The following is a 26,602-nucleotide window of genomic DNA, read 5'->3' on the forward strand; positions in this document are numbered from 1 at the left end:
CTCTACCTTGTCACAACATTTATCATAACATCAATTTTCTCTTGAATTCATTATTTACTCAGTTATGAGTGAAAACATGAAAATTTCCATGACTAAGATTTGTCATACAACCATTCTTATAGCCATCATATAACCAAATAAATAACCAACCATTAAGTCCACATAATAACCAATACATTTCCTTAACAAAAGCAATAGAAACATAGATTTTATTAAGCATAGAAAATTACCAACCAAGTTTGACACTTCCACACTCCACCTGACTAGAGATTAGCTAAACCAGATCTTTATTTCAGCCAATCACCCACATGCCATATTCCAAGAATGAATGTTGGGTCTCATGGGATAAACCATTCCAAAGACAAGAAAAGGAATCTAGAGGTTAAACCACCTCCACCATCTCCATACCATGATCACACCAAAACCAGTGTCAAGATCACAAAACTGAACTGTGCTTGGATGCCTCAAAATTTCTTCACCATCCTTGAGGAATTTTCATGTCTCCACCCTCAAGCTTTACTGTGTATCCCACCATTACTGGTCAAGGGATTCGTAGGCCTTTGGGAGTTTTTCCGATACCACCTCACTCCGGATTATAAAACCATCCAAAAATCCAAAGCTCAAATGGAGAATAATCCCATCACACCATGGCTATCCATAAATGGAAAGGCTAGCCTGAAATACACTATAAAATCCTCGAAAAATCCATGCCAATGACATCAAAAGAAAAAAATACCAACTTGGGCATACCATGCATGTCAAAACTAGTTGGGAAATCAAACATGCAGGCTGTTACCTGAAAGTATTTCCATTGAAGTTACTTGATCCTTGCCTTCCTTTTATTTACTTTTCCTCATTTGGTTTCCCTTTCCTTTCGTTTCCATTCTTTTCCTTTCCTTTAGTTTCTTTTCTTTTCCTTTCCTTGCTTCTTACTTTCTTTCTCCTCTTGGTGCCTTCCCCTATTTGAGACAAATTCTAACACTAAACTGAGAAAAGGCTGACAAAAAAGCTACCAACTAGTGGCATGAAGTCTTTTTATTGACGAGGCCTCTAATTTCTTCAAGTTTCCATTATTTTCCTTCATTTTCCTCCTCACATGCAACTTGTGACCTTTCACCTTCCTTTTCTCCTAATTTCCATTATTTTCATAAATAATGTGCCAAAAATACCTTTTTTCCTTTCCAAATCCTTAGCCATAAAACGCAACAAGTGATGTCTACTAGGATATTTTGGCCAACATTCAACTTGGAATAAGTCCTCCTTGCCTATGGTTTTATTTTACCTTATTGGCTTTTATTACATGAATTTTTAACCTGGGCTTGTTGCAATTGTTTATGTTTTAATTAGTTGATTCTTTTAATATTGGTCTATGTTGATTATAGCAGGTGACTGAAATTCTATGGGGAACTACCCAATTATTTATGCATCCCCACTACATGCATGGAGCTGATACAAGGTTCTTGAATTAAGGTTTATATAATTTGATAATTTTTAAATGGTTAGGTTAACAATGGAAATTTTCATAACATTATACTTATGGTTTTTATTTTTCCTTGTCTAATGGTTCAATCCAAATATGCATGTCTACACATATGATCCAACTCATGTTAGTAAATCTATGGAGGTACAAATATATTTGTAATGATTTCTTAGGGGTTGGGGTGGCCAATTAAGTTTTTTAAGTGCCAACAAATGTAATATTTTAGCATCTATTCTTAGTCATCTTGTTTCCTAGGTCAAAAAACATTACTTATATCATTATCATTCATGATCATGTTGGAGAATATTGGAAATTAAGTTGAAGCCATACCAAATTCTGTTTTATTTATAGCAAGTGCATTTTATGTTGAATCAAGGACACTCATGTTGTTGTGGAACTTTCAGGTGACAAATGAACTAGGGGGAGAGAATTTTTCTTTTTTGGGTGGAAAAGAGGACTATCAAACTTTTCTCAATACTTATCTAAAAAAGGAACTTGACCATATGGTTTGTACCTCATCAAGCACTGTTTTTTCCTTCCTAGTCCAATTTGTATTCTGTTGTAAAATCTTAATTTAAAGTTCCTACTACATTTTCTTGTTTTGAGGTATAACTATGAATCATGCTAGAAATTTCACCATTTTATGTATTTCATTTCCTTTGAGAATTCACATATGCTTCTCTTTCATGTTTTTTCTTGTGTAAAACTAGAATAAACATGTAGATAACAATATGGTCATGCTTGTCTTTTCAAGTGTTCTATTGAAACAGAGGGTCTATTAGGAATATTTAAGGGAACTCCTCCCTAGAAAAATTTGCACTAAGTCATACTTGTATCATGAAAATGGATATCTTAAATGTATACTATTGCGCAAATGAACTTAACATTAATGTTTAATTTTATGGAAATAAACTGTGTAATATTTTTTACTTTTTGTTTGTCCAATGTTTCAAGTGGACACTCCACCCATTGAGAGGGAGAGTGTTAGGGTGAAAGTTTATAGAGTGAAAATATTGGATAATTGATGTGAAAATAAGTAAAATATTCAACATACAATTGTGAAATATGATTAAATTAGTCGAATAACTTTTGGTAAAATTAATAAAATATAAAGGGATAAATAAAAGAGGAAATCAAGTTTGAAATTATTAAATTAGTTAAGGAGTGAATCACTTTTAAAGAAATATGTTGTTGGAGTTGGTTGATTGAGCCTTTGTGTCCAAATAAACCATTATTTGATTTTGTAGAGTCCTCCTTACTTCTTCCCCACATTTTCAGCTTCTAAATCGAACATTATTTTTTAGAGTTGTTACATTGGTTAGATGGGCTGTCAACAGATGCATCATTAAAATCACCGCTCTCAATAGGTGTGTATGATTGTGAGGATACACACTCAAATCATGTTTTTGTTATTAATTTATCATTTAAATATAAGATATTGGGTCCTACATATTCCATCATAAGTTTCTTTTCCTTCTCGTATGATTTGGGGTTTAGGTCCTTGCTGAGGTCTTATGCAGTTACTTTACCAGGAAGTTCTTGGTAATTTCGAAACTCATATCATAGGAATGCATTGACCAATGTAAATAAACCAGTTCTTCCACTTCACTAAACCAATTAATTTGCATTCCTTCAACTTTCTTCAATAGATATGCATTTTCATGCCTCAAATTGTTGGCCACTTCTCTTTATTTCACAACCATTTCACTCTGTGGACTAGTAAAATTCCTAAGAAATTAGTCTAGCTTTCAACTTGAACACAAGGGAATGATAAAATGGAGGCAAAATGACTACAAATATTTTGTATTAGGAAACCAATTCTAGAGAACACCTACCTCTGTCATGTTGGAAAGGGTAGTAATTTATGATTCCATGACATCAAGTTTCACTGTCAGCTTCCATTTTTCATGCTGAAAATCCTTATTAGTCCTCCTCAATTAAACCACTTCCACGTCCAATTCATTTAAATTCTGCAGTTTCTTCTCGGTCTCAAAATCTCTTTTGGAAACGTATTTATCTTTATCTTGAAGGGTATTTACTTTCTATTTTAGCATAAGAAAGTGTTCTTTAGTTTTTGCAGAAACAATTTGAATCTATCTCTAAACCTCTTTAATTATTGTCTGAGATACATCAATCTCCTTATTCATTATGATCGCATTAGCTACTTCCTCTTCCGTTTTCTTCTTTTTTGTTTCCAAAGAATTAACTTTTATCTTATGCATCTGAATTTCTACTATTTTTATTTGAAGTTGTCTTTGCAGTTCCCCTATGCTTTCTTCCTTCTCATTGATACCATAATACTCATGCAATTCACCTGCAAGTGTAACTTCAATTTCTTCCAATTCCTTCACGACATTCCTTAATCTATTGATTTCTTGTTATGCTCTTGACTTGCGAGAAGATACCAGAATACCAAATATGAGAAGAAATATACCCAAAACATAGAATAATAATAAATAACAACATGCGTTTTATTATTCATAAAAGAAAGCAATGTTCAGTTGCCTCTTTGAGGGGGCAACCTCCAATAGAGTTGGGCTCAATTAAAAAATAAGACACGATGCTCCTCAAGGGGAGACTCTATCCTTTATATAGGATTCATACATGCAATACCATGGGTCAGTACCATGGTTCTTATTAATACCATCTATCTAATACCATGGCCCATTTGCAACTAACTATAGTCCCTTCTTTAAATGCGGGTCAACCACTTACAATTATTAATATGGGCTTTATTGACTCTTTAACTAAGTATAACTATGACTCGACCCTATTACATAAATAAGGTGGTTAGGGTTGGACCCTAGCATGCACTCCCCCATAAAAATAACTTTGTCCTCAAGGCTGAAGCTGTGGAAACTGCTGACAAATAGTGGTTGGTTCCTAGGTCTCATCTTCTAGAGAGGTGTCTTTCCACTTGACGAGGACTTCCTTGATCGTGCAGTCATGTAGGTGTCATTCTAGTGTGTTAAGAACCTGTTCAGGTTGGAGCCAGATTGAACCTTCTTCATCCAATTCCAGTAGACTGAATTGAATTCTGCAATGGTTCCCAACCACCTTCTTGAGGCATGAGACATGGAAGACAGGATGGATTTTTGAAGTGGGTGGAAAGGCTAGCTTGTAGGCTACTTCTTTGATGTGCTGAAGTATTTGATACGGTCTGTAGAATTTTGGAGCTAATTTCTAACAACCCTTGTCTTTGAGTGATGTTTACTTATATGGTTGCAGCCTCAAGAATACATGATCCCCTTCTAGAAATTGGCGCTTTGAACGATGTTGGTCTGCCTGTTGCTTCATGCAATTTTGAGCTTGATGGAGATTCTCTTTGAGGTGGGCAAGTATGGTTGCACAGTTCTGTAGGAGTTGATCCACTGCTTGTTCCTTCGAGCATCCCTCGATATAAGGAGTATGTGAAAGAGGGAGTTGACCATAATCTACTTCATATGGAGTCATCTTGGTGGTGGCATGACAGTTAGTATTATACCACCATTTGGCTAGAGGTAACCACTGTACCCGTAGAGGTTGCTTTTCTAAAGTGAAACACCTAAGGTAGGTCTCCAGACATTTGTTGACTGCTTTAGCTTGACCATCAGTTTGGGGATGATAGGAAGTACTGAGTTGTAGTGGGGTACCTTGTAGCCTAAAGATTTCCTGCCAAACGTTACTGGTGAAGATCGAGTCACGATCAGACACAATGGAAGTGGGCATGCCATGCAATTTGAAGATCTGGTCCATGAAAGATTGAGCCACCAAACCGGGTGTAAAAGGGCGGGGTAGGGCGCAAAAATGAGCATACTTAGAGAGTCTTTCCACGACCACAATGATGACTAACTTGCTTCCTAACATTGGAAGATGAATAATGAAATCCATAGAATCCTTTGTCTAGATTGAGGCAGGGATGGGCAATGGCTGTAAGGTGCCTGGGGATTTGACTGTTTCTCCTTTATGGCACTGACACACATCACACTTAGCTACAAAAGTAAGAATGTCCTTTTTCATGCTTGTCCAAAAGAATGAACGTCGAGTGCGAGCTTAAGTCTTCTGAAAGCCTGAATGGCTTGCAGTGGGAGATGAGTGAAACTCTACCAAAATGCAACTTTTGAGGGTGGATGTTGGTGATATCACTACTTTGTCCTTATAACGAAGAATCTCATCCTGCCAAGAGTAGCCCTGTCATGCAGAAAGAGTCGTTAGTGCGGACACAACCGACCTCCCTAGAAGCCTAAGACTTTCTAGTGACAAACAAGACAAATAAGAGCAATCCTTTTCTAAATATGCATTTACAATATGAGAAATCAAGTGTTTAGATCCTACCTGTAACCCAACGCTGTTGTAGTAGTCCAACTTCGTTGATCCGGATGAGCTCCTCCTTCTCTTCGAAACCTGCATTCACTAACAATCAAACGATTAAATAGCACCTGAATATCACATACAATAAAACATATTTAACATATAGACCAAGGAGTATATGAAACAACTCATAAATAACAAATTGTTGAGAAGAATGGACTTATTTGTATTAAAAGGTAACAAAAGGAACCATTACAACCTGAGCCTTGGTGTTGTGCAAGTCCCTCCCAGGGTCCACAAGAGTTCTCCTTTACTCTGATCAGCTCACCCACTTCCAAATGAAACAAGCAAAGATGGAAATCTCTCCTCACAAGCTTCTACAAGGAAGTCCTAATTCCAGCAGCATCTACCCTTAGGAATGTTCAGCTTTCAACCTCTCCTCCCTTTGGCCCAATGCCTGTATTTATAGTGCTCTAGAGGAATTTATTTAGGTCCACCATCAATGAGATAAGCCCCTCTTTGGATGGGATAGCTCCCCTCTTGATGGGATAAGTTCCTCTTTGGTAGGGATACATGAACCATCTGGAGGCACTTCATACATGTCAAACAAGCTTCTAGAAGAGTCTAGAAATGACCACAAGTAACTTTTTTAAGATGAAACTCGTGCCTTTTGACCTTTACAGGGGTACGCACCCACCCCTCTACATACAGAGCGTACAAGTACGCAGGTATTGTGAACTTGGGTTGCGTACACGCAGGTAAGGCTAAGAGAAACTACGTACCAGAGATAATTGACTTTAAATGACTTTTCTCTCTTTCTTGAAGTTTGACATGAACAGCAGAGGCATGAGACTTGCTAAGGAGGATAATATGACAGTGGATGGAGCCATACTAACTGCAAATAGTCATGGTGACATTTTTTAGTGTAACAGATTGCCCCCTAAAGTGCGAAGCCTGTAGTAGATTAGGGTTTTATATGATCTAGGAAGGGTGAAGTACTTTATCATTTCAAGGAGTATCTTGCGGACAGCCCGGTCAGAACCTGCAAATATTCAACACAAAATACATATATAAGATGATATCATCGCTGAGGTAGGCATTCCCATACTCAGATTGAAAACTTTAACTAACAATCTAACTACTGCTCTGATACAAGAATGATTTTGCAGTACATCACAATCATAGACTTTTTTAGACACAGTATGGACGCAACCATCTGTTTATGATTAGTCTACTATATAATGAATACAAAACTCCTCGCAGCCTGGATGGTGGAAACTATATCCAGGGTCTTCATCTCTACTTCCTGAATTGGTATGATTCTGTCCATGCGAATAAATGAGTTGATGTCGAACATGGTAGAAACCACTTGATTACCAGTCGATGATTTAAACTGTTAACAAGTGTGAGAGAGACCACCAGTGACGTCAATGGTTCTCAAAGTACCCAGTACAATCCATGAAATGTGAATGAATGGGTTGATGTCGAACATGTCACGGAATCCTTTGATCGAAAGTCAATGATGTAAACTGTCGTCAAAGGCGAGAAACCTGCCATTGATGCATGCAGAATTCAAGGTACTGACGATTTCTAAGTCATCTCTCTAGATAATGTGCTGATGTCGATAGAAAGCGACCCGTTGCAGGCAAGCCCACAACACGAAATCATTGTTCAAGTTGAAGAAATGTTGCTGTAAGGACTGACTCAGGGATGGTCAAAATGGATGACAAGTATTTTGCATATGAATGGTTTATTTGCAGAGACCTCTTGAACACATAACGACATGACAGATGGCTTGGCGATGATTGACCCAAAGTTAAGACTTTCAAAGTGGTTTAATCAACTTTAAGGCAAAGGATTTCCCAACCCAGGTGAATGAAAAGTGTCGTGTTCAAGAGTGGTGATAAGGTTCTTCTGTAACAAAGGATAACAAATAGGTTCATTCTTCTCTTTTTTCCCCCACCATTTCTGGCAAGTACCTATTTATTTTTTACAAGATTGAGGAGGATAACATATGCTTGATTATAAGCTCATCCTTCAGATGAGTCCAACTTAGTTTTGATTCGAACCCTAAGAAGGAGTGGTCCGTTCCTGTTTGTAATCGAACAGGTCCTTTACTGTGAAATTTTAACGAGTCCAGTATAGGAGAAACTCGGCGTTTTTTATTTTTAGAGAGTCTGAAAAAACTAAAGAAGACTCCAGGTTGAACTTTTTCGTAAAGTTGTGTCTCCCAAGCCCGAAAAAGTATAAAATAATACCTGAGATAACCACTTAGCCTTGCGACCAAGGAGTACTTTCATGATTAGTGCCTCTGACCTGAAAAGTAAAAAGCGATCAAGGACACGTCGTTTTATTTCCGTATCAAGTTTGAAACGACAAAAACCTGGCAATCTTTTCTTGTTTTTACGGTCAGAAAAGAGCTATAAGGGGACCGTCTTTTAATTCCATTTTAACGAGTGTAAAAGAAACGCTCGGCAATCTTTTCATGTTTTAGGAGTCAGAAAAGGGCTTAAAAGATGACTCTGATGTCTTGGTTCGTGAAAAATGATGATTTTACCCTAAATTCCTTTTGTCCTGCACAAAAAAAACACATTACTCATACCTGTTTAAGATGGGTAAAAATACATTGAAAAATATCCTTTCATGGTGAAAAATAAACAAACTTAGCATTCATTTATCCAAAAAACCTATAAAAAGACTTTTTACCATGTCATTTTTACCATTTTATTGTTGAGGGTGAGAAAAGGGCTTTTGACAAGAAACTTCCCGTGGACTTTGCGGAGAATACGACCGTCGGAATCGAGCGCCGTCTCTTTCAGTTATTTCACAACATCCTCCTCTTCAATTTCATCCGTTTAGAATTCCATTTTAAGTTTTAGTTTGATTTTTTGGAGGGTTTGGGGTTTTAGGGTCCGCTTTTCGGGGTACGCAGGTGCCCCATGGGTGACCTGCGTACCCCGACATTTTCGTATATGGGAAAATGGTCGGAGTACGCAGCCCACCTTCAGAACAGCTGCGTACCCGCACTCTGTTTTCTGAACGCGGGGTGCGTACTTCGCGCAAAGCGGATTTTCAAAACCCAAACTCAAAACCTAACCATCAAAATTTGATTTAATGAATTCTAATCAATGTTTTTTGGTGTGTAGATTGCCCACCATGCTAGATTGGCGTGAAAGAGAACACGAAGATGTCGATTTGGCCGCAATAGGTCATCAACCTTCCATTGATGCTTTAAAGGCATGCGGTCTCTACAAGTACTGGGCCATACCTGGCATGAGGGCCCAGGTGCCATTCTTAGAGTGGCTGGTTGAAAGGTGGAACATTCAGGATCAATGTTTCTACATCGGAGAACACCAGCTCGAGATAGAGCCCTCCGACATATATTTTCTCACTGGCTTGCCTAACAGGGGCGAGCAACTGTCTCTATTCGGGACTAGGCCAGGTGGCCAATCCCTTGCTAGTCTCCGGCTAGAGTGGTGCAACAATCAAAACCAGGAGAAGGGGATAGAAATCAAATACATATCCCGACCTGAACTTATGGTAATTTCCTTTACAGTTACCATACTTTGCGGTGCTGCCGCTTTGCACATAGCCACTGGTTCCCAAATGCGGATGGCTATAGATTTCTTCCGAGGAACCATTTTCAACTAGTGCGATGCTGTGTTGTCCAATATGAAAGGCCAACTGACTAGGGCAAAGAACGGACAATTGAAGACCTTTGGATATGGGCCTTTAGTTGTGAGCTTTGCCCTAGAGAGAGTTCCAATGCTGATCCCCCAGCATCTTACTGTTCCAGTTGGGCCTCCTCGGGAGCCTAAGTTGACGCGGTGGGTTTCGGTAATGGCCCGGCATCCTGACGAGGGAGCGAGAGTTGGAGAGCCAGGTCTTTGCGATTCAGGATTTTCCTTATCCCGGAATGGATTTTCGCAATGATCCGGACATGGTTCTTCCATAGGGAGAACAATGGGACGACAGAGGTACTTCATTTTTCACAAGTTTTTAAATTTTCTATTTTTTTTTGTTTTTTATATATCGTCTCAAAACTGACAGCAAAAATTTTCAAAATGCAGATGTAGGCCCACGGCGTCCGGCCAATCTCCGGGCTTTTGAGAGGAGACATCCAGCTGCACCGGCACCGGCCCCACAGGACGCGGCTGCAGAGACACTAGCTGAGTTGGAGTAGGATCTAGAGCGTCTGACGGCGGGTATACCAGGGACTACTATAGATGATATTCCTATCAGACTTTAGCGCTACGTAGTCGCAGTCCCAGGACCTTTTAGGAGGTTTTTGTGTAGAGTAGCCCGTGCAGTGGTGTTGTATAGAGAGCACCACCAGTGATTGGATGGTCATTTGTAGACACATGTGACATTTTGGTTTTTGTACTTATCATTTTTGCCGATCATAAGGTGTTTTTCAACCTATGATCGAAGACGATGTATATTTTTTGACACACTCCTATCTATATATATCATTATTACCGGCTTATTTTGTTAAACATGTGTGATGAAATGTTTATAAATTTACATTTATGATCGTTACAAATGTCTATTTAACATTCGAGATGCCATTGCATCTGCTAATGTATTTAAAGACCTTGGAATATGCTGATATTCAATGTAATCAAATTCACGTTCCAAAAGACGCACCCTCAAAAACAATCTTAATAACACTAGATTTCTAATGGCATAGACTCTATTAAGCTGTAATACAACGAGTTCAGAATCTAACCTCACTATCAAACTCCGAATCCCAAATGAAATAGATTCAGATAATAATTCAATCACTGCACTATATTCTGCAATGTTGTTTGTTGTTTGACTGAGGCTCGCCCCATGCATAGAAAGTAACTCGTCAAAGGGCGAATAGATAACCCAAGCTGTGGAAGAGATATTCCGTGTACTACAACAAGCACCATCAGCAAATCCAATGTACGTTTGGAGAGGCGTCGACATCTGCAATATCAACAGTAAAACCAAGATAAGCCAGAATAACGACGAAAAACACACTCTCTAAACTAAGCACACTTGTCTAAACCAAGCACACTATCTAAACTAAGCAAACATACCAGCTAGAAAGAAAAACCTAACCTAACTAAAATCTCCATACCCATCATTTAAGCATAATACATCTTTAGGAGAAGTCCATTTCTGGGTTTACCCAAAGAGTCCCCGTCAAAGTCTACCAGCTCATAGGCCCCTTTTGCTAGCTTGCGCTTGACAATGTAGGGCCCATGCCACATAGGAACGAATTTTCCAGCACCTAACTTATCATTAGCTTGATCATATAACAACACTAGGTCTCCTTCCGAAAAATTTCGAGGGGTCACATTCCGATCATACTAAGCTTTCATTCGTTTCGCGTGAGTCTCGATTGCTAAAGCAGCTTCACGTCGAGTCTCATCTAATTTATCTAAGTATAACAGACGCTTCTCCTCTTCGGAAGTAGCTGGGAGTAATTCGATGGCCATTTGCAGTGACGGGATTTCGCATTCAATGGGCAGCACGGCTTCAAACCATAAACTAGTTGGAAAGGAGTGAACCCTGTTGATGTTTTCACTGAGGTTCGGTATGCTCACAACGCTGAAAATAACATGTTGTGCCAATTCGACCGATGAATACCAATGATCCGTCAGATCATGATAACTAGAACTTTGTTGATAGAGTCAACCAGACCATTCGCTTGGGGATAATAAGGAGTAGAACTATCATGACGTAAACCAAGCTGGCTTGTAAGTTCTGTCATCATAATGTTTCGAAAATGGCGCCCATGGTCAGTGATTATCGCTTGTGGGACACCAAACCTAGAAATAATGTGATTGAATACGAAAATTGCTACTGTCTTGCCGTCTGCCTCGAATGTAGGCATCGCCTCGGCCCACTTAGTAAAATAATCAACCGCAAGGATGATATACGCATGCCCCCCGGCCGAGTGAGGGTTACAAGTAATAAATTCGATACCCCATTTGGCGAAAGGACCAACGGAAATTATAGGGTGGAGAGGAGCAGGCGGCGCGCACATCTTTCGATCAAACACCTGACAGTTGTGGCATTTTCGGACCGCAATAATACAGTCTTTAAACAAGGACGGCCAAAAATAGCCAGCGCGCAATATCTTTTGGGCTGTGGCATACCCAGACATATGACCGCCACACGCTCCAGAGTGACAATCATTCAAAACCCTCTTAGCTTCCTCATGAGTTAAGCAACGTCGAAAAATCAAATCTGCCCCACGACGATAAAGAGTATCTCCAATGATTTTGTATTGTTGGGACTGGAATCGAATTTTCCGACGCTCCAACTTTGAGATTTCGGGCCGAAAGGATTGGGTCTGGAGATAGACAATTATATCCCCATACCACGGATCTAAGGCGCTGATAAGAAACAAAGATTCGTCTGCAATGGGCTCTTCTGCCACTGTTTCTATGTCAGCACGCGGGAAATCACACATTAACTCGGCAAAAACTAAGGATTTCTTAGACTTGGACTTCTCGAACTCCAAATCGAACTCCTACAGGATAACAATCCATTTGGAGTACTTGCCCCCTAGCAATTGTTTAGTCAGAATATAGATCATAGGGTTGCAATCCGAAATCACTGTAGTTTTACGGAGAAGAATGTAGTGGCGAAAACGCTGGACAGCTTGAACGGCTGCCAGTGCCAACTTTTCCACATGCGAATACTTTAGCTCGGTTGGATTTAACGTCCGACTAAGATAATATATCACATGTTCCGTTCCGAATTTGTCTTCCTGAACTAAGACCATTCCAATGGTGGAGTGGGAGGCAGCGAGATACAAAAAGTAGTCCAGGTTGTAGTTGGGAGGATGCAGCAACGGTGCATGGGTCAACGCGTGCTTCAGTGCATCAAAAGACTTCTGAGCTATCTCATCCCAAGAGAATTGTGCATTTTGTTTCAACAACCGGGTGAAACCCTTTGTAACCTCGGCGTAGTTAGGAATGAATCGACGTAAAAAGTTTGCTTTCCCTTGCAAACTTTGGAGTTGGCGCAAACTCGAAGGAGGAGGCAATTTGATGATAGCTTCGGCCTTCGAGGGATCGATGCGGATACCGGCTTTTGAAACGACAAATCCTAGCAATCGTCCCACTTCTATGTAGAAGACACATTTGTGTGGGTTCAACCGAATTCGATAATGCCGACACCTCATAAAAATAGCACGTAAGTGGACAAGGTGATCAGCTCGATGTAAAGAATGAGCAGGCAAATCATCGAGATACGGTTGCACAATGTGTTTGATGTAGTGAAACGCGTAAGACATTGCCCGTTGGAAAGTGGCTCCGGCATTCTTAAGTCCAAAAGGTAATTTGCAGTAAGAAAATGTCCCCCAGGGACAAATGAAAGCCGTTTTTGGTTGATCGGCAGGTAGAATATGTATTTGGTTGTAACCGGAAAAACCGTCCATAAAGGAAAATATTTCACTGCCGGCACAATCATCAATTATTTGATCGATATAGGGCGTGGGATAGTTGTCTTTTGGACAAGCACGATTTATATCCCTATAGTCGATGCATATTCCTGTTGTTCCTTGTTTCTTGTTAACAGGAACAATATTCGATACCCAATCCGTTAACGGGATCGGATAAATGAAACCTGCTTTCAACAGCTTTTCGACTTCTGCTTTAATCGCAGCCGCTTTCCTAGGGTGTATCTGACGAAGACGTTGCCGAACGGGTTTAGCGTCCGGGTAAGTCTTGATCTCATGAACAACAATGGAGGGATCAATGCCTGGCATTTCCTCATAGGACCAGGCAAACACGTCGCGGAATTCTTGAAATAGGACCTTGTATGTTTGAATTTTGTCATCTGTACACGAGGCACCTATATGAATGTTCTCAATAATTCCGATTTTGACTGAAATGTCAATGGCAATAGTTTGGAAAATGTTTCCCAAATTCAACTCTGAATCAGGATGTTTCATGGGATTCTGAGCGTCCTTGACATATTCAGCTGTAAAAATTGATGAAGAATCATTTTCAAAGTCATCACCCTCAGGTAAAAACGAAGATCTTCCCATGGTAGATCGTCTACACTTAGGATTTCGCGAAGTTGTTCATCAGATGACACAACTTCAGGAAACGTTATCCGTTCTGAGGTTGATGTGAAAAGTGATTCCTCACGGACCAAATTCATTTGGTCGATTTGGGTTGAACGCGAGTCGGTAAAAGACTGCACGGCTTCATAAGAAATTTCATATGGACTCAAAGGCATAGCATCACCGAATGAGTCTATCTCAGATTCAGATGGGACAATCCAAGGATCATCATAAATAATAGTGTCTGAAGTAATCATATGAATGAAAGCAAATGAAGGGTCTGCGTTGATTGGAGGGAAAGGAAAAGTTCCTAGTAAACCGGAATATTTAACTAATCCTACACCAACATCCTTGTAAGGGATAGTCGTTTTACCGACATGCTGGATACTCTCTGAGGAGGCTGGGTTGGATGAAAAGTAAGCCAGATGGTCTATCGTCACGATCTTACCATTGTTTGGAAACTTTATAACTCTGAAGACCGATGACACGACCGCTGTCATAGCGTAAGACCAACTGTGACCCAAAAGAAGCTTGTAGTCTAGAGGGGCATCAACCACCTCCACATCCAGACTAATTGTTTTTCCTTCAACCCCTATAGGAAAATCCTGTAGAATGCCAAACGGATGGAACCCACGGCCATCAGAGGCCTTAAGAATCATCGGGGATTGGTTCAGTGAAGGAGAACCAAGCAATCTCCAACACTGAATCGACATAATACACGTAGAAGCTCCTTCATCAATTACAGTCCGATGAATAGGCCTGTTTTTTACTATCACTGGAATTTGGAAAGCCATCTGATGAGGGAGACGCGGTGTACTATTTTCTAGATCAAAGATTATCAGGTTCGGGTCCTGAATATCAACAGCTCCTATAGCCGACAAAAGTAATTTTCGTTGTGCTGGACATGATTGCAGCACTTCCAAAGCCGACATTGTTGAGGGTGAAACAGCTAAATCCTTAACAATGTTATAATTCTGAGCTGCTCTCGCATGTGGATTGAAAGAAGACTTTCGAAGTATACCCTTGGTAGGCGGTTTGATTACCAAGTTCAGGTTAGGTTTCTCGATCTGTAGTGGATCGGAATCGGAACTGGGAGCAGAGGTTGATGGATTAGAATGAGAAGATTCTGCTTCTTTGCCATCAACATGACTCTTACTACCATAATCTTGTGATCGAGTCGCAATCCGTACATGAGACATCATCAATATGGGTTCTTCACTGGAACTTGAGGAAGAACCTATCATTTTACTCTCATGCTTTGGAAATGGATCTTTCAAAACAGCAGGAGTTGGGGAACCTTTAACGATTTTCACAACCTCTGCCCGATGAGGGCAATCTCTTGTGAAATGATCTTCTTCACAAATTAAACAAGGATAACGAGGTTTGCGCTTTTCGTCGTTAGATTCCGACTTCTCTTTTTTCTCCTTTGGAGCCTTGTCTGCTTTATCCTTCTTCTTGCCTTTCTTCTTACCACCGTTTTTTGATTTAGCCGTAGATGACTCTACAGCGTGAACGTCGGCGGTAATTTCAGGAGAAGACTCTCCTGTCGGGGAGTCTGGTAAGGTTATTATTCGAGAAGAATTCTTTGAGGATTTCTTCTTACTTTTAGTATTCACCGTACCAATCATGCCATTAGCAGCATGAGACCCCGAAGGAGCAGCAGTGATTTGATTTGACTTAGGAAGATCCGGGATCTTCTCGTGCAACGTACCCGACTGAGTGTAAACTAAGTCAAGGTACTGGGCTTGAGCAATGACTTGCTCCTCAGTAACTACTCCGGCCTTAGCTACGTCTTCAATAATCTTCAGTAATAATGACTTAACAAACCATTCAGCTAAGATTTGGTCCGGGATAAAAACTTTCACTAAACGTCTTCGACGTCTCCATTCATGGATATGATCGGAAATATAAGTGGACGTCGATTGTTTTAATGAAGTTAATAACTCAGTACCATTATCGTATCTGACCAGCAACTGAAAATGAGTTAGAAACGAGGTAGCTAACTGGCTAAAATTATAAAAAGAGGACCGTGGTAACTCAATGTACCACTTGGCCGCGAGACCAATGAGCGTACGCTGGAAAAGACGTAAGCGGATCGAATCATCCGAGATGGAATTTGAGGCACACCAGAGGTGGTAAGTCATCACATGATTTGACGGATCCTCTCCAGACTTACCTTCGAACTTGGGTATATCACTGGGCAACTTATTAGGCATTGGCGGCCAAAACGGAAGATAATTGATTGGATCGTTCGTTAGGCGCGTCAAGTCGGGTAAATCCAAAGTTGCGATAAACGGTAATTGCCGGTTAGGATCTCTAAAACTCTGGGTCACAATACCAGTTCCAGGAGGAGGATATCCAGGATAACTAGGAATAGGAATTACGTTCGGGATATTATATCCTCCTGGAAAACCAGGATTAACCAGACCGTACTGGGGTTGTTGAGGTTGCTGATAAGTGTACCCAGGATACGGTTGATACTGGTAAACTGGTTGTTGGACAGCAGGACCGAATTGGTACTGTCCCTGGTACTGTTGATAGGTAAATTGAGGTTGACTTGTTACAACAGTACTTAAACCAGGCTGCCCTACAGGCATCTGAACCGTGGTTTGAATCGTAGATCCGGACAACGGTAAAGATGTCTGAGGATTGGTTGCAGAGACAGTAGAAACCGAAGTTGTCGATACTCCAGAAGTAAGTGCGGTAGGTGTTGCGGTAGTTGCAGCAGTCGTTTCAGATGGAGTACTAGGTGCAATTAGCGGCTGAGTAACTACCGAAGTTACAGAAGTTTGAATATTTGACTGGACAGGTTACGGTTGCTGGGGTGAACCAAAAACTACGGGTTGTCCAGTTTGAGGTAACAACTGTATACTTGGCTGCAACACCTGTTGACCTTGTGATGGATCCCACACTATCATTCCGGGGTATTGACCCGTAACAGGTTGAGGATACTGAGATCCGTAACCAGGTTGAGGGTAAGATTGATAATTGACAGGTACATTTCCCATACATTGAGCATAAGCTTGACCTTGAGGTGGTAGATAACCTTGAGTCGAGTATTGACCTTGAGGTTGATAACCTTGAGGTAAATACTGATACTGGGGTTGACCTTGACCTTGAGGTTGATACCCTTGAGGTAAATACTGATACTGAGGTTGACCTTGGGGTACATATTGAGGCTGGGGTTGACCTTGAGGAATGTATTGTACTATGGGTACATACTGTCCTTGAGGTTGCCCCCCAGACACAATCTGTGTACCTTGAGGTTTCCCCCCAGGCGTTAATTGAGGCTGCCCCCCAGGCGGTAATTGGCCACCTTGAGGTGGAGAACCGGGAATTGAACCTGACATCATATAAATGTCTCCTACGCCCAACGACTTATTACCATTATTTCCAGTTAATAACCCATGTTCAATGGGTTGAGGAGATGCCCCCGCAAAAGTACCAGTAAGTGACTGATACCCAGTGGGAACAGAAGGACCGCCGTACAAAAATGATTCAGGTGATCGAGTGAACATGGATGACTGACCAGACATATTTACAGGAGTATAAATACCTCCAGGTGGAAAAGGAGTACGAGGTGGAGAAAAACTTGACCCTGAGTTGTCTAAATAATTGGTTAACGAAAGATACCAAGTAGTACTTCTAGGAGAACTGTAAAAAATGGATTCACACTCCCTTAGATCAATAGTAGGTTGATCTTCAAGGATAGATACGCCTAATTCTTCCTCTGGAGCAAGTTCTTCAATAGCTATCAAACCAGCAGGAAGATTTTCGGTGATGACTCTTTCTACCCTAGGTGAATCAGGTGCACTAGAAGTTGGAGTAACAGGTTCAGATACTTCAGGTTCTTCGCCTATATCACTAGTAGATGAAAAACTACCAGCAAGCTCGGAAACTACAACTGCTTCAGGATTATAACCTGTTTCTAGACCTTGGTAATCTGGATGGACTACCAACGATGATTCTCCTTCTTCAGGTGAACCTACTTTACTGCCACTAGGAGTAACAAGGACCTTTAAACCTTCGTAATGACTCGGGACGTCTTGAGGAGGCTCACCCCGAAGTCTACGGGATTTCCTCAACAATTCGGCCACGGAAAGAACCTCAGGAGACTTGCCCCGAAGTCGACGGGACTGTCTCGGTAATTCCGCCACAGTTAAAGACTTTTAACTACTGCACACGCAAACAAAGTAAAATCTCAAAGCAAACTTCCTAAACTCTCTAAAGAACCAAACAAATTTGAATCACACGCCTAAAGAATCTAGGGCGTCAAACCAAGCACAAACAGTAGCCTTCTGGACCAAAAACGCTAGTTGGAGATGAAACCCAACATCGCCGGATTCAGTACAGAAGTGGCGGGTGGAACAGTTACCCCGGCAACCTGCTTAATGAATAGACCGGCACAAGTTCCTCCACTTTAACTGTCTCGAGTGAAGTGAACCCCCCGGAAAATCCAAGTGAGTCTAGTCGACGTCTGCTCCAGGTACAGTGGGATCTTCCCTCAACCGTCACCTAGGTAGAATCCTAAAGATAATGGTCACTAAGGTTACCAACAGCAACAAATGCACCTGGGGGAACAGTCTACACTCCGACAGCACGCAAGGGCAGAGTATCAAGCTCAATCCCCTTGCCGGCTCCTTGACAATAATCCAAGGTTTACCGACAAGTGACCCCTGGCTCCTCGACAATGGTTAATCTAAGGTTTACCGTTTGTAATACGTGTGTGTCTGGCGTCGTTCCCAATGAGGGAGGATTGATCCCCTCACTGGTTCGGACACGAGCTCGTGCTTCTCCTTTAAGAGGAGATTTCCCAGAGTACAAGTGAAACAATTGGATTTATTCTATCACAAGATAAGCTACTTGTTTGGTTTTTCTGTCTTGGAGAGTTAATTACTCTCCTAATCCAAGACACTAGCCTGATCTATATTGGTGTTTCAGAGCCCTAGTAAATAAAAATTTACTAAGTTGATTTTACTTTAAGCATTAATTTTATGGCTTTTCTTTAAGACAAAAGGTAGTGGAGATGAAACTGGTGGTGTGTAGACTCGACTCGCAACCACTACAAAGATGCACCTAAGATGATTTACACTACTTTTCTTTTTCAATGAATCTCCTAGCTAAGAGAGTTGGAAAATGCAAATTTTATAGAAAACAACTTTCTTGGCAAAGACAATCAAAGAAACAATCTCTTTATCTTTTCCAAACATACAACTCATGACCACTAATTACTTCACGAAATTTCCTTTTCTCTCCCAAAAGACTACAAATGCTACCAAAGCAAACTTTTTCCAAAAGAATTTTTGTGTTTTTTCTATATTAATAAAGCATGTAAAACTATTTATCAAATCAAATTTAACAAATTTAAGACAATCAAATCAAATTCACTCAAAAGCAAATTAAAAGGAAATTTACCTAAAAGCAAAAAAAATTAGGACAAAAGCCTACAAGGATAATTCCCGGATGTTTTACTCAGTCAAAATGCAACTAAGGATCAGTTCATGCAGAATCATAAACTAATCAAAAAACAAAATGGAAATCTTTTTATTCTTTTTTCTCAAGAATGAAATTCAAAGCTTTAACCAACAAACTTTTCGAGATTCGCAAAGAGAAGACACAAAGGTAGGTTTCTCACAAGGGTGAATTCTATGACAGGCCCGACTCCTAAGAGGGTTGAACAAAACCAGGGAGATCCAAAGTTTGACAACCTCTAACGCCAAAGTCACTACAGGACCAGTTAAAAATCAAACCCTAAGGCAAAATCTCTATGAATTCCACCAAAACCCTTGACACTAACGGGACAAGTTCAGGTGAAGATCTCTGACAGTAAACCAATGGATCTGGGCAGTAAAACAAATTAAAAACAAAATCTAAAGAGCAAAAAGAGGAAAAATGAAATTTTCTCAAATTTGACAGGGGTACGCAGGTGATCTGTTTACACAGGTGCGGGTACGCCCTGTGCACAAAGACGCAGTGCGTACAAGTACGCACTGTGCCTAACTCAGAGGCTGCGTACTGCTGGCAAAGCTAAGAAAAATAAAAATCTAATTTAACTCTAAGCTAACCCACCCAAATACACAGTCAGATAGTCAACAACCAGAAAATAAGCGATTTTTCTCAGACCAAAATATCAAATCAAAAAGAACTCAAACACATTCATGGATTCCCCAACGGAGTCACCATTTTGTCATGCAGAAAGAGTCGTTAGTGCGGACACAACCGACCTCCCTGGAAGCCTAAGACTTTCTAGTGACAAACAAGACAAATAAGAGCAATCCTTTTCTAAATATGCATTTACAATACAAGAAATCAAGTGTTTAGATCCTACCTGTAACCCAACGCTGTTGTAGTAGTCCAGCTTCGTTGATCCGGATGAGCTCCTCCTTCTCTTTGAAACCTGCATTCACTAACAATCAAACGATTAAATAGCACCTGAATATCACATACAATAAAACATATTTAACATATAGACCAAGGAGTATATGAAACAACTCACAAATAACAAATTGTTGAGAAGAATGGACTTATTTGTATTAAAAGGTAACAAAAGGAACCATTACAACCTGAGCCTTGGTGTTGTGCAAGTCCCTCCCAGGGTCCACAAGAGTTCTCCTTTACTCTGATCAGCTCACCCACTTCCAAATGAAACAAGCAAAGATGGTAATCTCTCCTCACAAGCTTCTACAAGGAAGTCCTAATTCCAGTAGCATCTACCCTTAGGAATGTTCATCTTTCAACCTCTCCTCCCTTTGGCCCAATGCCTGTATTTATAGTGCTCTAGAGGAAGTTATTCAGGTCCACCATCAATGGGATAAGCCCCTCTTTGGATGGGATAGCTCCCCTCTTGATGGGATAAGTTCCTCTTTGGTAGGGATACATGAACCATCTGGAGGCGCTTCATACATGTCAAACAAGCTTCTAGAAGACTCTAGAAATGACCACAAGTAACTTTTTTAAGATGAAACTCGTGCCTTTTCACCTTTACAGGGGTACGCACCCACCCCTTTACATACAGAGCGTACAAGTACGCAGGTATTGTGAACTTGGGTTGCGTACACGCAGGTAAGGCTAAGAGAAACTACGTACCAGAGATAATTGACTTTAAATGACTTTTCTCTCTTTCTTGAAGTTTGACATGAAGAGAAGAGGCATGAGACTTGCCAAGGAGGATAGTATGACAGTGGATGGAGCCATACTAACTGCAAATAGTCATGGTGGCATTTTTTAGTGTAACAAGCCCATTGTGGAATTTGGATATGCATGCAATTTATTAATGAATTGTGAGAGTGAAGGATGTGAAAACCATTCCTGGCGAGCCTCTCCAATCCACTCTAGAATGGGAGGAGAGATTGCTAGCAGGGTGCTTTCCTCCTAAAATTGGTGTGATAAAGCATCCGCTATGACATTTTTGTGCCCTTTCTTGTAATTATCTCATAATCATATCCCAACATTTTGGCTAGCCATTTATTTTGTTGTGGCGAGGATAGGTGTTGCTCCAAAAAATATTTAAGGCTTTGATGTTCTGTGCGGATTTGGAAACGCCACCCCAATAAGTATGGTCACCAGGTATCCACTGCATGTAAGATGGCTATCATCTCCTTCTCATAGGTAGATTGTCCCAGATTTGTCCCACTTAGTTGTTGGCTAGTGAAGGCCAAGGGTGGACCTTCCTTCATTAAAACAGCCCCAATACCCGTACCTAAAGCATCAGATTCAATCACAAAAGATTTGGTGAAGTCGAGTAGTGCTAATACGGGAGTGGAATAGATGGCATGTTTGAGAGCTATAAATGCCTGTTGCGCTTCATCATTCCAAAGGAATGGATTTTTCTTGAGAAGGTGAGTGAGGGGTCTAGCAATGCGACCATAATTGCGAACAAATTTGCAATAATAGCCGGTGAGACCCAAAAATCCTCTCAAAATCTTCAATGTCTTTGGTTGAGCCAATCCTGCCTTGGCTGGATCTTTTTGGGATCCACCCTGACACCTTCATGCCCCACAGTGTGGCCCAAATACTTAAATTCTTCCATGCCAAAAGAGCACTTGGACAATTTGACAAATAATTTATGCTTCCGACACAGTTGCAAGAGAAGATCTACATGCTGAAGATATTTTTCCTAGGTGAGGCTATAGATGAGGCTGTCGTCAAAGAAAAAAAGGACAAATTTTCTGAGATATGGTTTAAGAAGGTGATTCATGAGGCTTTGAAAAGTGGATGGGGCATTACAAAGACCAAATGGCATGACCAAGAATTCATAATGGCCTTCATGAGTTTGGAAAGAAGTCTTTCGGATGTCTACTTCATTCATGCGAATTTGGTGATAGCCTGAGCGAAGGTCGAGCTTAGTAAAGAATTGAGCCCCATTTAGTTCATCCAACAAATCATCAACAACCGGGATGGGAAATTTATCTTTGACGTCAGCTTGTTGGAGGCGCTAAAGTCTGGACACATACACCATTCCCCATCTTTCTTGAGCACCATGACCATAGGCGATGAATAAGGACTAATGCTAGGACAAATGACACCAGCTTCCAGGAGTTCCTTACTGAATTTTTCAATTTCATTCTTTTAGGAAAAAGGATATCTATATGGGCACACATTTGGTGGTTGTGCCCTTGGGACCAAAGTAATGCTATGATCATGTTCCCCTCTCGAGGGTGGAAGCCCATGAGGCTTGTCAAAGACCTACTGATGGCTATTTAAGACCTACTGCATCTCAGATGGATATGAAGAGAAGTGGGTTCGAAGGCCTGGATGGCATTAAATTGGGCTATAACTCCATGGTGGCCCTTTTTTAACAATTTTTCCATCCTATGTGAGCTGATGAAGAAGAAGCAACTGCCTGGAGTCCGCCGAGGGTATGCGTGTCGTCATTCTGCTTAAAGATCATATATAACTCCTATAAATCCATTGTGATTGGGCCAAGCATGCAGAGCCATTCAACACCCAAGACAATGTCACACCCACCCATGTTGATGGCAAACATGTGGGTCTTTAGGTGATAAGCCCCCATATATTTGACATGTTCACAGTGGCCTTCACATTTCATTGTCCCCCCATCAGCAATCTGGACCTAGAAATTAGAGACTGCTCTGACAAAACAATGCACTGCTTCGGTGACTCTTTGATGGATAACGTTATGTGTACTGCCACTATCAATCAAGACTACTACAAGGAAATTCTTAATAAAACCTCTGATTTTGAGAGTTTCGGGAGAAGAAATTCCTACCAAAGCATGAAGCGAGGTAACTGGTTCTTCAGGTGTAGCTGGGAGCTCATTGTCTGGTGGGTTATCCTCATCTTCCTCCTCTGGTCCCTCAAAGGGTGGGACTTCCTTAGATGAACTGTGATCAATAGCATCAATTTGATAGAATTTGGGTTCATTGCATTTATGTCCCGGGGAGTATTTCTCATCATAGTAGTAACACAATCCTTGCTTTATTCTTTCCGCCATTTCCGCTGGTGACACCTTTTGAACCTTCAGTGTTTGGGTAGTGCTCGGAGCTTGGGTGGGGCGTCCCTTGGCTATGAAATTTGGATGAGTAAATTGGGCTGCTAACACTCGTTCTACTTCCTGAGTTGTCTTGCAAGCTGCCAGCCATGAGATTGGGTGCTGCATTCGGACATGGGCTTTCATGGTGTCTTTGAGACCACTGATAAAACATTCCAAGTAGAATTCATCTGCTAAACCTCTTGTACGAAAGGATAATGCTTCAAAGGCTTTAGTATATTCTTGCACTATGCCTGTCTGTCGGAGCTTAGTAAGATGACCCAAAAAGTTAGATTCATGGTCAAAGCGATCATAAAGGACTTTTGAGAATATCTGCCAAGTCATTGGCCTTGCATAGTAGCGTTGATGCCACTGCCACCATTACCATCTTCTTGGTCCAAGTACAGGCTTCCCACACTTAGTTTAGTCGCATCATCTTTGATGTGATTCAATGTGAAATATTGCTCCATTTGTGCTATCCATATGGCCGGATGAGAGCCATCAAATTTATACATGTCTAGCTTGGGTGGTTGAGGTTGGGACTATTGGTGGTTTCCATAGAAGTGAAGAGAATGGCTAGACTCGTCCTCAAGGTTTTCATTAAAATCATATGCCTCCAATTGTCCCCCCGACATGCGCTTGGTGATTGTATCATTTAAGGACTAGATCTGCTTCGTTAGTGCCTCCAAATTTTGTTAAAGGGTGTCTATCTTCTCATTGGCCATAGCTTGAGCTCTAGTTTGTACCATTCATAGATCTGGTGTACTTGTCATTACTGTGGAAAAAAAAAAGTTGTGACCACCCAAAATTTTGAAACTGACAACTGAATGGTACCACCTTGCTCAACCCATTGACCTGATTCTTATGGGCTAAGTCTCCTATAGTTTTTACTCCTTGCTTAGGAATACTACAGTAGCTGATTCCCAGAAAAGTTAATTCTACCCAGTTTCCTGAGAGAATCATGCCCATGTATAGGAGTCACACAATTAGTCATATATGTCGGTGAAACCCTCAACTGCAGAGTATGAGTAGGAATGTGGTAGTGATCAAACCCTGCTGCTAGATCTAAATGGTGGATCTAATCATTCCAACTACTACAGAACCCAACTTGCTAGATCCGAATGGCAGATTTGATAGATATGAATGGCAGATCTAATAGATCTGAATGGCGGATCTGATAGATCTGAATGGCGGATCTGATTGTTGCGCTGCGATAGAACCCAACCTGCTAGATGTGATCTGGAAAAAAATGATGCGTGATCTAGAGAGAGACAATGAAACTATGGTCTCAAGGAGTGTCAGGTGCTACAGATCGCAATATACATAAGGGTCCAATAGTAGTACTCGGCCCAATCTTTCAGGGCACTAACCAAGGAGGATCAACTGTACCCTTATTCGTACAAGCCGACTACCCTATTGTACGCATGAGTAATCTCCTCGAGTGTTGTTCTCGGTGTATTGTAGCAGTAAGATGGTCGACGGTTTATCTATGGTGAGGTTTCAAGGGAGCCTAGGGGGCTTCCGATATACCCAGAGGGTACTTGGAAGACAGTCTGTGCGTGGTTCTGTCTAATGCAGTACTACTCGAAGGGATGCTGACAGGGGTTACAAGGGAGTCCAACAAGCATGACCAACCCTTGTATTTCTTGCATGGATGCCTCCCAAAATCCGTAGGTTTATGCGCTCAACGACAGATCCCATGGTTTAAAGACACCGGAACATGTCTCTAGCCAAAAAAATTCTACTACAAATGGAGATCCCACTGGCCCTATAAAGTGCTCTGATACCGCTTGTTATGTTCTTGACTTGCGATAAGATACTGGAATACCAAATATGTGAAGAAATATACCCAGAACACAATACAATAAGAAATAACAAAATGTATTTTATTATTCAGAAAGGAAAGTAATGTTCATTTGCCTCTTCGAGGGGGAAACCTCCAATAGAGCTGGGCTCAATTACAAAATAAAACATGATGTTCCTCAAGGGAAGTCTCTATCCTTTCTATAGGATTCATACATGAAATACCATGGGTCAGTACCATGGTTCTTATTAATACCATATATCTAATACCATGGCCCATTTGCAACTAACTGTGGTCCCTTCCTTAAATGCGGGTCAACCACTTACAATTATTAATATGGGCTTTATTGACTCTTTAACAAACTATAACTATGACTCGACCCTATTACATAAATAAGGGGGTTAGGGTTGGACCCTAACATTTTTGTTGAGTTACTATTCATGGTAGCCTCATGTGATCAGCTATTCTTCTCACAATTTGTCTCAGTAAGGATTCCTTTTTCATATGGGAACTCGAAACTGCTTGACACTAGGTATTCAAATTTAGGTAAGAGGGTTTGTTCTCCATCCAGCAAGCTATTACTACTGAAATATGGGTTGATGACATTGTTAACTCTTTTGAATTCCTGTTCTTCCTCCTGTAAATAAATCAATAAACATGCACAGATTGTATTGTAATTTCCAATTGAGAACATTTTTTTTTTAGAGAATACTCACGAAATCATTTTAATTTTCATAAATATTAGGTTACAAGTCCCAAATGGTTAATAATGAACATACTTCCTCGTTTTGTGCTAAATGGAAATCATTTTGTGGTAATTCTTCCTTTTACTCTTCATTTTGTTGTTCCTTTTCATCTTCACTTTCTAGATCTACATCACAAGAGAAAATCAAATCCCATCCTTAAATCTATTCACAATAAACATAAACTACTTAAATATCCAGGTGTGATGTCTTCATAGTTCATGGTAAATATGAATCAAGCAATCCCATTATAAATGACCAAATCAAAACCATGCTCAAATTTGGAAATTTGTAATAAGTCAATAACAAGTATGCATAATAGATGGATGAAGAATTGAGAACCTGCAGAATTGTCTAAACATTGTTGCTTGCTCTTGAGATGTTGAAATGTGTACAATTCTACAGAAAAATTGATAGTGAGGGCTACCATCACCAACATATGTACATAGTATTTACCTTCCACTCATTCTCGACCATATACTCGAACATCTTTACTAGAAACACAATTTCAGGTCCCTCAACCAGCTAATGTAATTTTTTATGTGTGGATGATTTCTTAGTGTCTTGTTGCAAATGACATAAAGCTTGGCTTGATGATAATAACTCTCAAATAAGGTAAATTAGTGTAAGAAAAATATGTTATGAAAACCATCCAATGCAACTCTCACAGGTAGAGTGCTCCATCTATTCTAAGAAGAGTTTAAAATGACAGTTATTGTAAGAAAAAGATAAGATTATGTGTAGG

General features: G+C 40.5%; 1 pseudogene; it reads right to left on the reverse strand.

Annotated features, from left to right (window-relative positions):
* Window positions 1-3,579: 3,579 nt before the first annotated feature.
* Window positions 3,580-26,296, reverse strand: LOC149252157 (protein CHUP1, chloroplastic-like; annotated as a pseudogene).
* Between the last annotated feature and the right edge of the window lie 306 nt (window positions 26,297-26,602).

The sequence above is a fragment of the Pinus tabuliformis genome, chromosome 7, assembly GCF_031772625.1.
Source record: "Pinus tabuliformis cultivar Carrire ecotype Pingquan chromosome 7, CPIR1, whole genome shotgun sequence".
NCBI classification, from domain to species: domain Eukaryota; kingdom Viridiplantae; phylum Streptophyta; class Pinopsida; order Pinales; family Pinaceae; genus Pinus; species Pinus tabuliformis.